We start from the raw sequence: 13,247 nt of genomic DNA, 5'->3' as shown, positions 1-13,247 counted from the left end.
AAATCACATCCATTGAGAAGTATAAGTTATTAACAACAGCAAATAATAGTGCTATTGATTGAGAGCTCCCTGTGAGTCGGGCACTATTCCAAGCTCATGACATTTATTAATCTATTTAACCCTGGTAATAATCCTAGGAGGTAGAATACATGTATCCTTATTTTACAGACGAAGAAACTGAGGCCCAGAGAAGGTAAGCAAATAAGAATCAGCACAACTTACAAGTGACTGGTGAGATCAATTGTCTGTTATAATCTGTACCACCCTGTCCATGCAGGGGAGACGGGGCCTCAGTGATATCATCAACTGGTCACTCACAGTCCAGAGGATGACATCACTGTGACATGCCTGACATTAGAGAGAGGTGAAGACAGTTATAATAAATTACCTATCCCAAGCCTCATTCTTTGTTCCCATTTTAAGGAACAGAATGGAAGAGTTTGCTTGAATGACCTAAGTATGCTCTCCACAGGACACAGAATCCCCCCAGAAATTCACAGAGTAGAGAAGACTTGAGCAAATGAGGTCGTGTTTCTCCTAAGCCTTCCCTTTCCTTTACGTATCCTAATTCTTTCTAGTACATGGCTGCAATTTCTCAAAATCCGCACCATCCCCCCACCCATGCCTTCAATTGATTAGAAAAAAAAAAAACTGAGGAAAAGGCCGAGTGCAGTGGCTCACACTTGTAATCCTAGCGCTTCAGGAGGCTGAGGTGGGCAGATCAACAGAGGTCAGGCATTCAAGATCAGTCTGGCCAACATGGTGAAACCCATCGCTACTAAAAGTACAAGAATTAGCCACGCATGGTGGTGCGCGCCTGTAATCCCAGCTACTTGGGAGCTTGAGGCATGAGAATTGTTTGAGCCCAGAAGGCAGAGGTGGCAGTGAGTTGAGATCACGTCACTGCACTACAGCCTGGGCTACAAAGGGGGACTCTGTCTCAAAAACATGAAAAAATTGCAAGAAAGAGATGGAAGTAACTTGGAATTACAATTTTCATAAATTGGTTTTAAGAACAAGATGAAGTGTCAACATTTAAAATACTGAATTATTTCAAAGCATGAAGAATTAACTTTAAGTCTTAAAATATTTATAAATCTTCAATGAGTTTTTTATAAACCTTGCCTCCATTTCACAATTTAATATTTACTCTCTAAATATCAATGTCCTTGAGAGCAATAAAATTTCTTAACCTTTCATTCTATGAAGAGAAACAAAAATAAAGTATATTTTCAGTAAGAAAGTAATAATATGAATGGAAAATTGTAAGTGGAATTTTACTTACCGATGAGGACAGGGGGAGAATAGTAAGAGAATCCCAAACTTAATTTCTGCATATTCTCCAGAAACAGGAGTGGTAAAGAAATTACCAAAACAGAAAAAGTGAAGCACTCGTTATTCTGTATCTTTCTTAAAGCCAGCCTAACTTATTAAAGAAGAGAAGATGAGTGGGGAGATCCTGCATAGTTGTAAAATATGCAAATACAATGTAAGCAGTAAGGATTTGTTATTTGTTAATATTCCTATAATTAGTTAATTAAAGAAATATTAGGTAGTCATTTGAAGACCAACTGAATATTAGCTATCCATTTTTAAAGATACTTATGAAGAAGCTGTACTGACATAAGAAAATACCTCTATTAATATAAACTAAAAGCAGCAGTAAGCTAGGTCATTAATTATATGGCAGAAACTTGGGGTGGCCAGCCATCCCAGCTGAAGCCAGTTAAGAGTTAATGTGGAAATCAGCTAGAGAGAACCTACAGCTCCCTCTGTTACCCTCAGACACCTCCAGAGGTAGCACCCTCACCAGGGGCTGGGCCAGAAGCCAGGGGGAGAACCGTACACCCAGATCCTGCCTTGAATAGGTGAGATATTAGTACCCTGGAGAGCAATTCTTGGTGCTAATTTTAAGGCTGACAAGGATCCTCTGAACAGTAGATAGGAGCTGCTGAGACAACTTATTTATGAGCACAATAGACCCCACTGACAGGAAAGGCAGAAAGGCAGATGACATCAGGCTATATGTGCAAAGAACATACACATAAGATGACTGAAGGTAGATGCAGCCAAATACAATACTAACAGTCATCCATTTGAAGATTTATTGAGTACATTTAAGTAATGAACAAGACAAAGAAGCTCCCTATGCTCACAGAGCTTAGGGTACAGAGAAGAAGACATTAACAGACCTTTTACCCCATGAGTAGTATATCCAATGTACAACAGAAATGTGATTAAGGCTCTAAAACGAAGGAACTGGGTGGCAGGAAACAACATAGCAATGAGACAAATTTAGATTGGAGGGCTAAGGAAGGATTCCTGAAGAAATGCAATTAACTTGAGATCAAAAAGATACAGGGGAGCCATCCATACATGAGGGAGAAAACAGTTCCAGAAAGAGGCCTTGAGACTTGATGTGCCCAAGAAACCAGAGAACAGGGTGGCCGGAGCACAGTCAGATAGGGAACATCGAGGTTAGGGCAAGGCATAAGCAAGACCAGGCAGGTGAGCTAAGGAATGGGAGACATATGAAGGTGTTGAAAGGTCTTGACTAAAGGAGATAAATCTTCATATTTAGGTTCCATGAAGAACACTCAAGCTCCTTGCAACATAGATTGGAAGTAAGCAGGAGTGGAATCTGGAAAAGAGACTTTAACGAGGGCATTGGCAATGGAGGTGGATTTTAGAGGCAAAATTAATAGAACATGAGGACAGACTGAATGTGCAATTTGTTGGAAAGGATAAGGTAAGGATGACTGTCAGACCTACGACTTAGGCAGTGCCCAACGAAGCAATTTACTGAGGTGGAGAAGGCTGAGGGGAAAAGTTAAGAGTACAGTTTTGGACATTTATGTATTCAACAAATATTAATTGAGCACCTACTATGTTCCAAACAGGTTAAGCCTGAGATGCTTCTAAAGGTCTAAGTGCTGATGATGCCACCTAATAGACTGGTCTTGGGAAGGTCAGGGTACAGCATGAATGAGAAAAGAAACCTAACAATGAATAGGACATGAAGTCACACTGAATGTCAGCAAGGAAGCACAGACATCCAGGATGTCTCCAAGAGAAGTTAGGTAGATGACCAATTATTTTTCTAAGGTGGGGGAATGATTTAAGGATGGGAGAAGAGAAGAATCAAGAGTTCAATCTTAGACACGTTCAGTCTGAGATATGTCTGAAACCTCCAAGTGTCTGTAAAAGGGAATGATTGGTCATGAGGATTGAGAAATCTCAAGAGAGAGGGGCAGAAATCATTTGAATTGTATTTGACATACAAATGAGATTTACAGCCAAGGGAACATATGAGAACACCCAGGGAGACAGGGAGTATGGAAAAAATAATAACTGAAAAAAAATTTATTCACAATAGCAACAAGAATCCTGAAATACCTATAAATAAATCAAAAACTAAAATGTATGGATTGTTTTGAGAAAAAAAATCAAAACTTCAGTGAAAGTATAAGCATGTGTCAATAAATAGAAGGAAAAATTATCCATAGATAGAAAAAATATTTATCATAAAGATGTAAAATTTTCCAAAGTGAATTCATAACTTCATGCATTTCCTACTAAAATCACCAGTGGTCTTTTGTGGTACATGATAATCTGATTGGATGGAAGAGCAAAGCACCAAGAATCAAAGGACTAAGAAAAGTCTGAAAAAAATGGCAGGACTTTTCACACCAGATATCCAAACACATTACTAAGCAATAGTAATTAAAATAGTGTGGCATTGCCCAGAAATAGACAAGTGAAACAGTGGGGTCAAAAATAGAATTCAGAAACACATTCATATTAACAAGAGAACTTGATATATGATAGGGATGTTATTATAAATAGGTAGGGGGCAGATGAATTCTTCAACAAATTTGTTGATTTTTATCAACAAATAATGTTTATAAAATTAACTTGCAAGGAAATATGATTACATCAAAATTTAAAACTACCAGCTGGGCATGGTAACTCATGCCTGTAATCCCAGTACTTTGGGAAGCTGAGGCAGAATCAGTTGAGGCTCAGGCTGGAGTTTGAGACCAGCCTGAGCATCATAGCAAGACTATCCCTACAATTTTTTTTTAATTAGCCGGCCATGATGTCACATGCCTGTAGTCCAGCTACTCAGAAGACTGAGATGAAAAGATCCCTTGAGCCTGGAAGTTGGAGGTTGCAGTGAGCTGTGATCACACCACTGCACTCTAGCCTGGGTCGCAAAGCTAGACTCCATCTCAAAAAAAAAAAAAAAAAAAATTAAAAAAAAACTACTGTACATCAAAAGACACAATAAACATAGTCAAAAGTTAAGCAAAACTAGGAGAATGTAACACATATCGTATACAAAGAATTCCTATCCAAAATCTTTAAAGAACTCCCACAAATCATTAAGAAAAAAAAACCCAAAAGAAAATTTGGCAAATCATGTGAAAAGGCAATTTACAGAGAAGGAAGTCACAGATGATCCATAAGCATATGAAAATACATTCAAACTCATCAATTATCAAAAAGACACAGATATAACAATTGATACTATTCTACAAGAATCAGATGGGTAAAAGTTAAATAGCCTGACATGAAGAGAGTCCATAGACAAACAGGAACTCTCACACACAGCTGGTGAAGAGCCACTTCGGAGGGCAAGCTGTAAGTATGGTATGTACTTCCACACTATACACTACACATATACTACACATATGTATAGTAGCATGGATCACAACAGAAGGGGCATTTTTATTTATTGTATTTTATTTAATATAGTTGGGAAATTACCCTAAATAAAGACAAGATGAAATTAGAACAAACATCCTAGAAAAAAATTATAATAGCAAACAAGTGGAATGAGATACAAACCAGGCACTGTTCAAGGGCTTTGTGTATTTAACTCATTTCATCCCCATAACCTCATAATAGCCCTGTTTTGCAAATGAGAGATTCAGAGAAGTCAGATAACTCAACAAAGACCACAGAGTTAGTAAATGGAGTCCCAGGAGCTCAACCAAGATAAACTAGAATGTATTCCTAACCCTGACACCATGCTCCTTCTAACACAGCAAACATGAACAGGAAAAAAGCAAATCATAAAGACTACATTATAGAATAAAAAGTTGTATATTTTACACAACTATTATTATACAACTATTATTATACAAATATACATATTATACAACTATTCTATAATACTTTATAGAATAAAAAGTTGTATATTTTATACAACTTGAAGTTACAAGTTAAAAGACCAGTGATTGTAGAGAAGAAAATATACCATCATACGAATATATAGTTTTAGTAACCAGGATGTTTACATTAAGAACAAACTATCAATCAAAAAAAAAAAGTAGACAAATAGGGAAATAATAGAAAAAGAGGTATATTTTATAGCTAGCAATCATATTACAAATATTCTTAACTAGGAAGTATTCAGAGAAAGGCAAAGGACAGCAAGGAAGCGTTGTTTGTATCCATCCCGATTGGTCCTCAGAAACAGGAAGAAATGACGTCAGGCAGAGGGTGGGGAAAGCAGCCAATCAGAGGCACTGGCGAGGGAGGTGGGTCCATTCAACCACCATTGATTGGACTTGCGCTTGGTGCGAGGAATGCTCACAGGCCAGGGAGCCCCCGGCTGGCAGAAGGAGCCTACGACTCCCTGCAAGCGAGGCGTGCACACGAGTGCTTCTGCAACAGCTACTTTGGAATAATAACTGGGGGTCCAGAGATTCCATTCCTGGTCCAGGTTTTCACATATGCCTAACCACAGCCTTCCAAAACTGCTCAGCCCCAACTCCTTATCTGTGATAAAAATTGTCAACGTTTCCTGAAGAGTAATTGTATTCCACATTCCCCAGCTCCCTCAGAGACCTTTAGTAATCTCTAAAACCTTGCTAATCCTCTCAGGCCAGAGGCTGACCCTTTCCTCTGAGTGTAGATTTACACAGTACAAGACAACGGTTTCTGTGTTCATCAGTCCACAGCAGCAAAAACACAAAAAGGTAGAACCCGAAGGTTGGTTGTAATGACTACATGCTGTCTCTAAGGATGTCATTATCTGTCCTTGTTTATCCATTTGTCTCCATGACAATGATTATGTTTACAAATTAGGACAATGAATATTGAACAGATTGTGGGTGACAATCCAGTGCCAGGTAATGGAAAATTTCATACACATATTTATTTGGAATCTGGGTGCTTTTCGACAGAAAGCAGCAAGATGCCAAAATCTAATACTGATGTGGGGATCTGCCAAGACTATGAAAAAATAAAGGAATAAGAGGGTCCTAATTATTTTGAAGGCCCATGCAAGGACACAAAATAAAGCCATGTTAAGTGCCCTCATTATTTTGCTTTGTTTTAGGCAGCAAGGACAAACTAAGGTGGTCCAAGAACCACACTGCCCACCTGCAGCTGTCTCATAAAGTTGTGCAAAAGTCCTTTCTGATGAACAAACTCTACCTGCCTCCAGCTATTCTAAGGGAAAGGAAAAGGTGTGTGACCTAAGGTTATTATCTTTAGCACACAGATAATTTATTTAGCAACTATTTCAAGAGTAAAACCTTCACTTATTATAGCGGGGACAGATAAACATTCAAGAAGTACAGTAGCTTTCTAAATGTTATATAAATAACATGATATCCTTCAGTTTCTTGTGTCTAAAATTATACAGTACATGGTTTTAGTTTATGGACACTCAAATTTACCCTGGAATTTTATGTGGATGAGTATTCCTACAATTTTCTACAGGCTGAGTGGACAGGCGCGTCCAGCTGGTCTCTCCGTTTATTTGCCGGCCAGCCCTGACTCTAGACTCACTTTTCCCTTAGCTATCCTCCACATTGCCACAGAGATGATGCAAAATTGACTACATCTGTCCCTACTCGAAAACTTCAAGTGTCACCTGAGTTACAGAACCAAGTCCTTGCTTCTCAATTAATATGGCACATAGACCCCTCATGGTTTGGTCTCTGTCCTTCACCTCCCACACCACTTCTTGCTGGTACAGGCCAGAAGCATTATCCTGTGATCAGAAGATGTACTTTTGAGTATTTATTTCCTTTCCCTGGAATGCCTTTCTCCATCCTTAACAACCCAGCTGAGGTCTTGCCTCATCAGGATTTGATCTTTCAAAATGATTTGTCCTTCTCTGGGCCATCTTTATAACTTGTACATACTTCTATTTGTGGAATACAGTATCATAACATAGCTATATGTCTGTGATCTCAGCGTGAGCTCTTTGAGGACAGAGTTTCTGTCTGAATCCTCAGGGTTCTATTGCACCATCCACTCAATGAATGAACGCTGACACGGATTGAATTGAAAGTGCCTTAAAAATCCCCAGGTGCTTCTGTCCCCTGGGATGTTATGTAGGAATTGGTACTTTAAAAATTAACGTTTTAGCATAAAATGGTCTCTCCATAGAAAGTATTATAATTTCAAAGAGTACTAAGTTTTACAATTATTTGGCTTTCTTAATCCAGTGTTTGTCATGTAAGAAATAGAGAAATAAGGATGATATGTTTCCCCCTATGAAAATGGTGGGATTTCGAATGTACATATATGTAGGTTAAACAAATCCTCTTATAGTTCTTTCCTGAACTATGGAGAAGATAACTAATCTCCCGAATCATATTATTGTGGGTTTTTTTGTTTGTTTGTTTTTTGTTTTTGAGACAGAGTCTCGTTCTGTCACCAGGCTGGAATGCAGTGGCGTGATCTCGGCTCACTGCAACCTCTGCCTCCCAGGTTCAAGTGATTCCCCTGCCTCAGCCTCCCTAGTAGCTGGGACTACAGGCATGCACCACCGTGCCTGAATTTTAGTATTTTACTAGAGGTGGGGTTTCACCATGTCAGCCAGGATGGGCTCGATTTCTTGACCTCGTGATCTGCCCACCTGGATCTTCCAACGTGCTGGGATTACAGGCGTGAGCCACCATGCCCGGCCCCTAATTGTATTGTTTTACAGAAAAACCTAAATGATCTTTGGTCATAGCAGCGGAGTTAAGAAGAGAACTTAGATTACCTGATGGGCTAATTTATTGCTCCACCTACAACTAGTGAACAGTGATAGCTTACCAAGCTGCTTTGGGTTTTCCAGGGGTTGGAAAGACAGACCTCTTCTTGGAGAGACAGAGAAGAGGCCAAGCCAGAGACAGAAGCTGAAATAAGCACTACATCGCTGACCACTGTATCCCCGGATTTTGTGTCCAAGACCATCATCTGGGTCACACAATGGCAATTACACTAGTCGACTTCCTTGGCTAAGTGAAACGCCACTTATCTCTGTTTCATTTTGCAATCTCTCCGCCTCCATCTTTATATTTTCCATGTTGTATTAAAACCATTCATCCATTCAAAAAAGCAGTCACTGAGCATATATGATGAGCCAAACAGTGTTAGCCCCGACCATATGGCAATGAACAAAGACCCTGACCTCAGGGAGTGCACATCCTAGCAAGGAGGACGCACATTAAGCAAGTGTCATCTTTAGAAGTACTTGTTTGATTAGAGTTGTGACCAGTGCCTTCAAGGAAAAGCGCAGCTGGTAATGAGTCCATATAGATGAGGATCTTAACTAGGATAAAAGGTCAGGGAAGGTTTCTTGGAGGATAGGAGCTGAAGAGTGAGTCAATGTTATTGCAGCAGAGAGAGGAGCAGGCCTAGAGTGTTTGAGACAGAAGACTCTGAGTTGGGGTTGGGGGGGTACATCTGAGGACTTAGAAAAAAGCCAGTTCGACTGTAACAATGAATATAAAAAGGAGAGTGGATGGAGCAGGATGGGCTGGAGAGGAAACCAGAGGCTGAGGTGTGAATTGACATGCTTGGTAGATCAAAAAAATACTAGAAGGGAGGGAAATCCTGAATACACTGAAATATATTAAGTAGAAATGTGTCATAATCAGAGGTGCATTTTTGTAAGCTCACCTCCACAGCTTTGAGGAAAATAGTTTCCATGGGCAAAGCCCATTCCAGGAAGCCATGTGAATATTGATGTTAGTGACAAAATACTCCAAGAGTAGAATTAAGACTTGGTAATTCATTGCACATAAGAAGTGGTAATGAGGAGGAATCAAGGGTATATCCAGGTATGTCGTTTGAGCAACTAGATGGGTGTTGAAAGTATCTGCTGGAGAAAGACAAAGTTTGGGGGGTAAACAGAAGCATGAGTTCACTTTTAATGCATCCAAGCTGAGGTGTTTGAAGGCTTCTAGATGAAGATGTCATGTGAATAGTTCAGAAGAGAAGTTTGCTCGAGATAGAATTTGAAAGTCACTGGAGTATAGGTGGCAACTAAAGCCATGAGAGTAGATGGGATTGCCTTGGTGGCTGAATGAGGTAAAAGAGAAACTAGGATCATGTGACACCATGAGAATCAAGGGGAAAGAGTATTTCAAAAGACAGAATAGTCAATTTGTAGAATGATTCTGAGAGGTGGCATGATATGAGGACTACAAGAGTACATTTGATTAAGTGGTATAAAAATAACTGGTGACTTTAGCAAGAGTTGATTCCATGGAGTGGCTGAAACAGAAGCTGAATTTGAGGGTTTATGGAGGGAATAGCGGCTAAAGATAGAAAAAGAAACTATAGGCAACTCAGCCCAGAGAGTTGAGAACAGTGGGAGAGACGCTAGTAGCTACAGAAGCATGTGGTTTGCAAAGGGTCCCTTGTGGGGCAGAAGGAGATGTTTGACTGGTTTGTTGAGACTTTTGTAGTAATGAGACAAATTGGAGCATGCATAGGTGCTAATAGGAAGTAGAAAGGAAGAAATTGAAATAAAATCAGAAAGAGAAGAAATAATTAATATTCTTGAGAAAAACCTGAGGAGCTAGAGTGCAGAGCACATGCAAAACGGTTGGCCTTTGTTAGAAGACAAAAAACTTTTGACTATATGAAGTCTCCATCTAATGGTTTCCATTTTTCCAGTGAAATGGAAAAATGCTGAGAATAAGAGCGTTGGAGACGTGAGAGGAATAGGATAGGTTTAAAAGAGATTTTGTAGAAACTAGGAGACCGGTCACTTTTGAGATTCTAGTTGAGGTCACTGACCATTAATTTGCAGAAATACAAATCTGCTCCATTCTGTTTTTCTTCAGTTTTTCTTAGCAACCTGGGTGTAGACATAGAGAAGATAGACGGGTTCATCGGGGTGGAAATTGCTGGACAATTTGCAAGAGTTGAACTGAAGTAATGGATCTTAGAATCTATCAGTAATACAAAGAAAACAGAAGGTAGAAAAAGGTGTTAGATGAATGGATAGGCAAATGAATGGGAGATGAAAGGGCAAGTCAACTAGAAGCGCCTAGTGAAAGAAGAGTTATAATGGCATACGTATGACAAGTGAAAAGAAAGGAAGATTGTGAGTGAGATACTGGATGTTTTTTGCACTGTTTGGTTGATGGAGTAGTTTCCAGTATGGACAGTGGTCACAGAAAGACAATAGATGGATGAGCAGAGTGGCTAATTCACTGGAGTGGTGAATAGTTTATTCAAGTAAATAGTAAAGTCACCTAAGTGGAGAGCGAGTGGGCAGCCCAGCAACACCCCATCAGCTAAGGAGGAGGTGTGACTTGGAAGCCCGGTGAAGGCTGCGCAGGAATGGAGCACAAGCTTCAAAATGCAGAGCTTTAACTAGAGGGTGAAGGCGTAGTGCCCTGAAAGTGGCAACACGGGGACACCGACCCCACTCTCAAGTCTGGAGCTACCTGGAGTGTAACGTGGTCCCTATTTGAGAGGCCAACAGATGAAGCCTTGTTCTCAGAGAACTGGCTGGACTCAGCTAACACAAAAAGATGGAAGGGCTCTCCCACCGAGAGTTCAAGAATCTAAAGGCAGGAAGACGTTTATCATAGAATGGCTGTTCCACTGTGCATGGTATGTGGGTTTGTCAAATGCAAACACACAGTGGCTTGGGTCATAGTCTCTCTGAGGAAGAGAAAATTCTTTTATATTTCTACTCCCAGAACCTAGAATACGGTGAGCCACCTTGACATACTAAACAAGTGTTTAACTCTTACTGAAAATTTGATTACTCATTCTTTTGCTGATTCTGCATTCTACTGTGACATTCTGAATACCAGTCATCATTATGCAAAAATGTAGATGCAGATCCAAAAGCCTGTAAGAAATCATTTGTACCTGTATTTTCATCCGTACACATCTGCTGATTAGATCTCTCTTAGGAGCTTGTCTTGGTATCATTTGCTTCTTTTTTTTTCCTAAAAGTGAAGCAACAGGATATGCTCTGGTTAATATAGTGTTTTGGTTACTCAGGTTGCAGTTAATTCAAGTGGGTTACACATGGAGCTTCACTCTCACAATGCTAGGGAGGGTCATGACATTTGATCTAGATGCCATCTGCCAGCTGAGGGATGGGGGAAAGAATAGTCACAAAATCACATGTAAACTTTTAAAAACCGCCTTAACATTATACAGAAAAAAATGCTATATGTCCAGTTAATTCACTGTCATTATGTAAAAAATATGCAGCTCTTTTTTCATTTCTCCTAGTAAATTTGAGCTCTATTAGCCTAATTTTTGCTTATAAACTTGATAAATGAAATTCCAGAGTCTGGCTCTAAAAATACAAATCTTCACATCATGCCAAGAAAGGAGCTTAAGGAATATCCTCCTCCTTTTCTACAGCTCTAGAGATGTGTTTTTGGTGCTGTGAATTACATTTAAAAACCTAATTTGATAAAGCATTAAATTGAGAACTTCCAGAGGATGTCAATCTGTTTTCCTGTGAAATATGGAAGTTTATGTGACTATTCATAACTCTTTGTCCTATTCCATATATATATCAGATCTTGGAAGGGCTATTTGAACATAAAGGTCTTATAAGATTATGAAGATTCTAGACACAAAGATAGCCTCCAAAGGAACCCTGTAATTTTGATAGGTTCTCTTAGTTGATCATTTTTATTCTAGTAAGAATGATGTAATTGAAAACTTTGTGTAATTAACTATATAAATCTTTGTAAGAGTTTTAAGTAAAATCAGATAAGGCTCATAGCATGTTTATTTTCTCCACTCTGCTTGACAGAATAATTGAAATCTTATGAGTGTACAAACTTTCCTATTTAGAAAAGTGATCAGCGTTGGGTGCAGTGGCTCACACCTGTAATCCCAGCACTTTGGAAGGTCAAGGTGGGCAGATCATAAGGTCAGGAGTTCGAGACCAGCCTGGCCAAGATGGTGAAACCCAACTCTACTAAAAATACAAAAATTAGCTGGGCATGGTGGTGCATACCTCTAATTCCAGCTACTAGGGAGGCTGAGGCAGAAGAATTGCTTGAACCCGGGAGGTGGAGGTTGCAGTGAGCAGAGATCACACCACTGCACTCTAGCCTGGGTGACAGAGCAAGACTGTCTCAAAAGAAAATGATCAGTAATGATATAGCAGCCAAGTGTTGAATTTAAAGTCCTGCTGAAACAATAAAGCTGGAAAAATATACGGAAGAATTATTCTTAGGCACTGGATGTCAATCATTGCAGAACTATGATCCTTGAGGGAAAGGAAGCAAAGTAGTTAAACCCCACATTCATCCTGGGTTTTTCCATGAAGACATTTTTCAATCTTCTATCCAGGAAAAAGGAGTCCAAGGAGAGACAGGAAGAAACAGAGGTAGGAGTTAGGAGATGCTAAGACTGCAGGAATCTGGAAGCGTGGAGGGAGAGTAACAGACAGTAGGGAGCCACTTAGAACATATACAGTCATGTGTTGCTTAATCACAGAGATAAATTCTGAGAAATGAGTCATTAGGTAATGTTTTCATTGTACAAACATCATAGATGGTTTAGCTTACTACACACCTAGACTATGTGGTATAGCTTATTGCCCCAGGCTACAAACCTGTATAGCATGTTACTGTACTGAATACTGTAGGCAACTGTAACACAACAGTAATTTACGTATTTGCACACTGAAACATATCTAAAATAGAAAAGGAACATGGCCGGGCGCGGTGGCTCAAGCCTGTAATCCCAGCACTGTGGGAGGCCGAGGCGGGTGGATCACGAGGTCAAGAGATCGAGACCATCCTGGTCAACATGGTGAAACCCCGTCTCTACTAAAAATACAGAAAAAAATTAGCTGGGCATGGTGGCGCGTGCCTGTAATCCCAGCGACTCAGGAGGCTGAGGCAGGAGAATTGCCTGAACCTAGGAGGCGGAGGTTGCGGTGAGCCGAGATCGCGCCATTGCACTCCAGCCTGGGTAATAAGAGCGAAACTCCGTCTCAAAAAAAAAAAAAAAAA

General features: G+C 39.8%; 1 protein-coding gene across 8 annotated transcripts in view; it reads right to left on the bottom strand.

The window, feature by feature from the left end:
* Window positions 1–13,247, bottom strand: part of MOBP (myelin associated oligodendrocyte basic protein) — a 66,685-nt gene that overhangs the window by 43,823 nt on the left and 9,615 nt on the right. For 7 of the 8 annotated variants that reach the window (XM_032271118.1, XM_032271111.1, XM_032271093.1 and 4 more), the window contains exon 2: window positions 11,128–11,207. The exons of the other annotated variant lie outside the window; for it this stretch is intronic. The gene's annotated coding sequence lies outside the window, so the exon portion shown is untranslated. The remainder of the gene's footprint in view (window positions 1–11,127; window positions 11,208–13,247) is intronic. 8 annotated transcript variants of the gene reach the window in all.

This window comes from Sapajus apella, unplaced genomic scaffold (assembly GCF_009761245.1).
Source record: "Sapajus apella isolate SASKATOON/1434 unplaced genomic scaffold, GSC_monkey_1.0 scaffold4, whole genome shotgun sequence".
NCBI lineage: Eukaryota > Metazoa > Chordata > Mammalia > Primates > Cebidae > Sapajus > Sapajus apella.
Note: the sequence above shows the minus strand (reverse complement) of the source record. Positions and strands in the feature narration are given on the sequence as shown.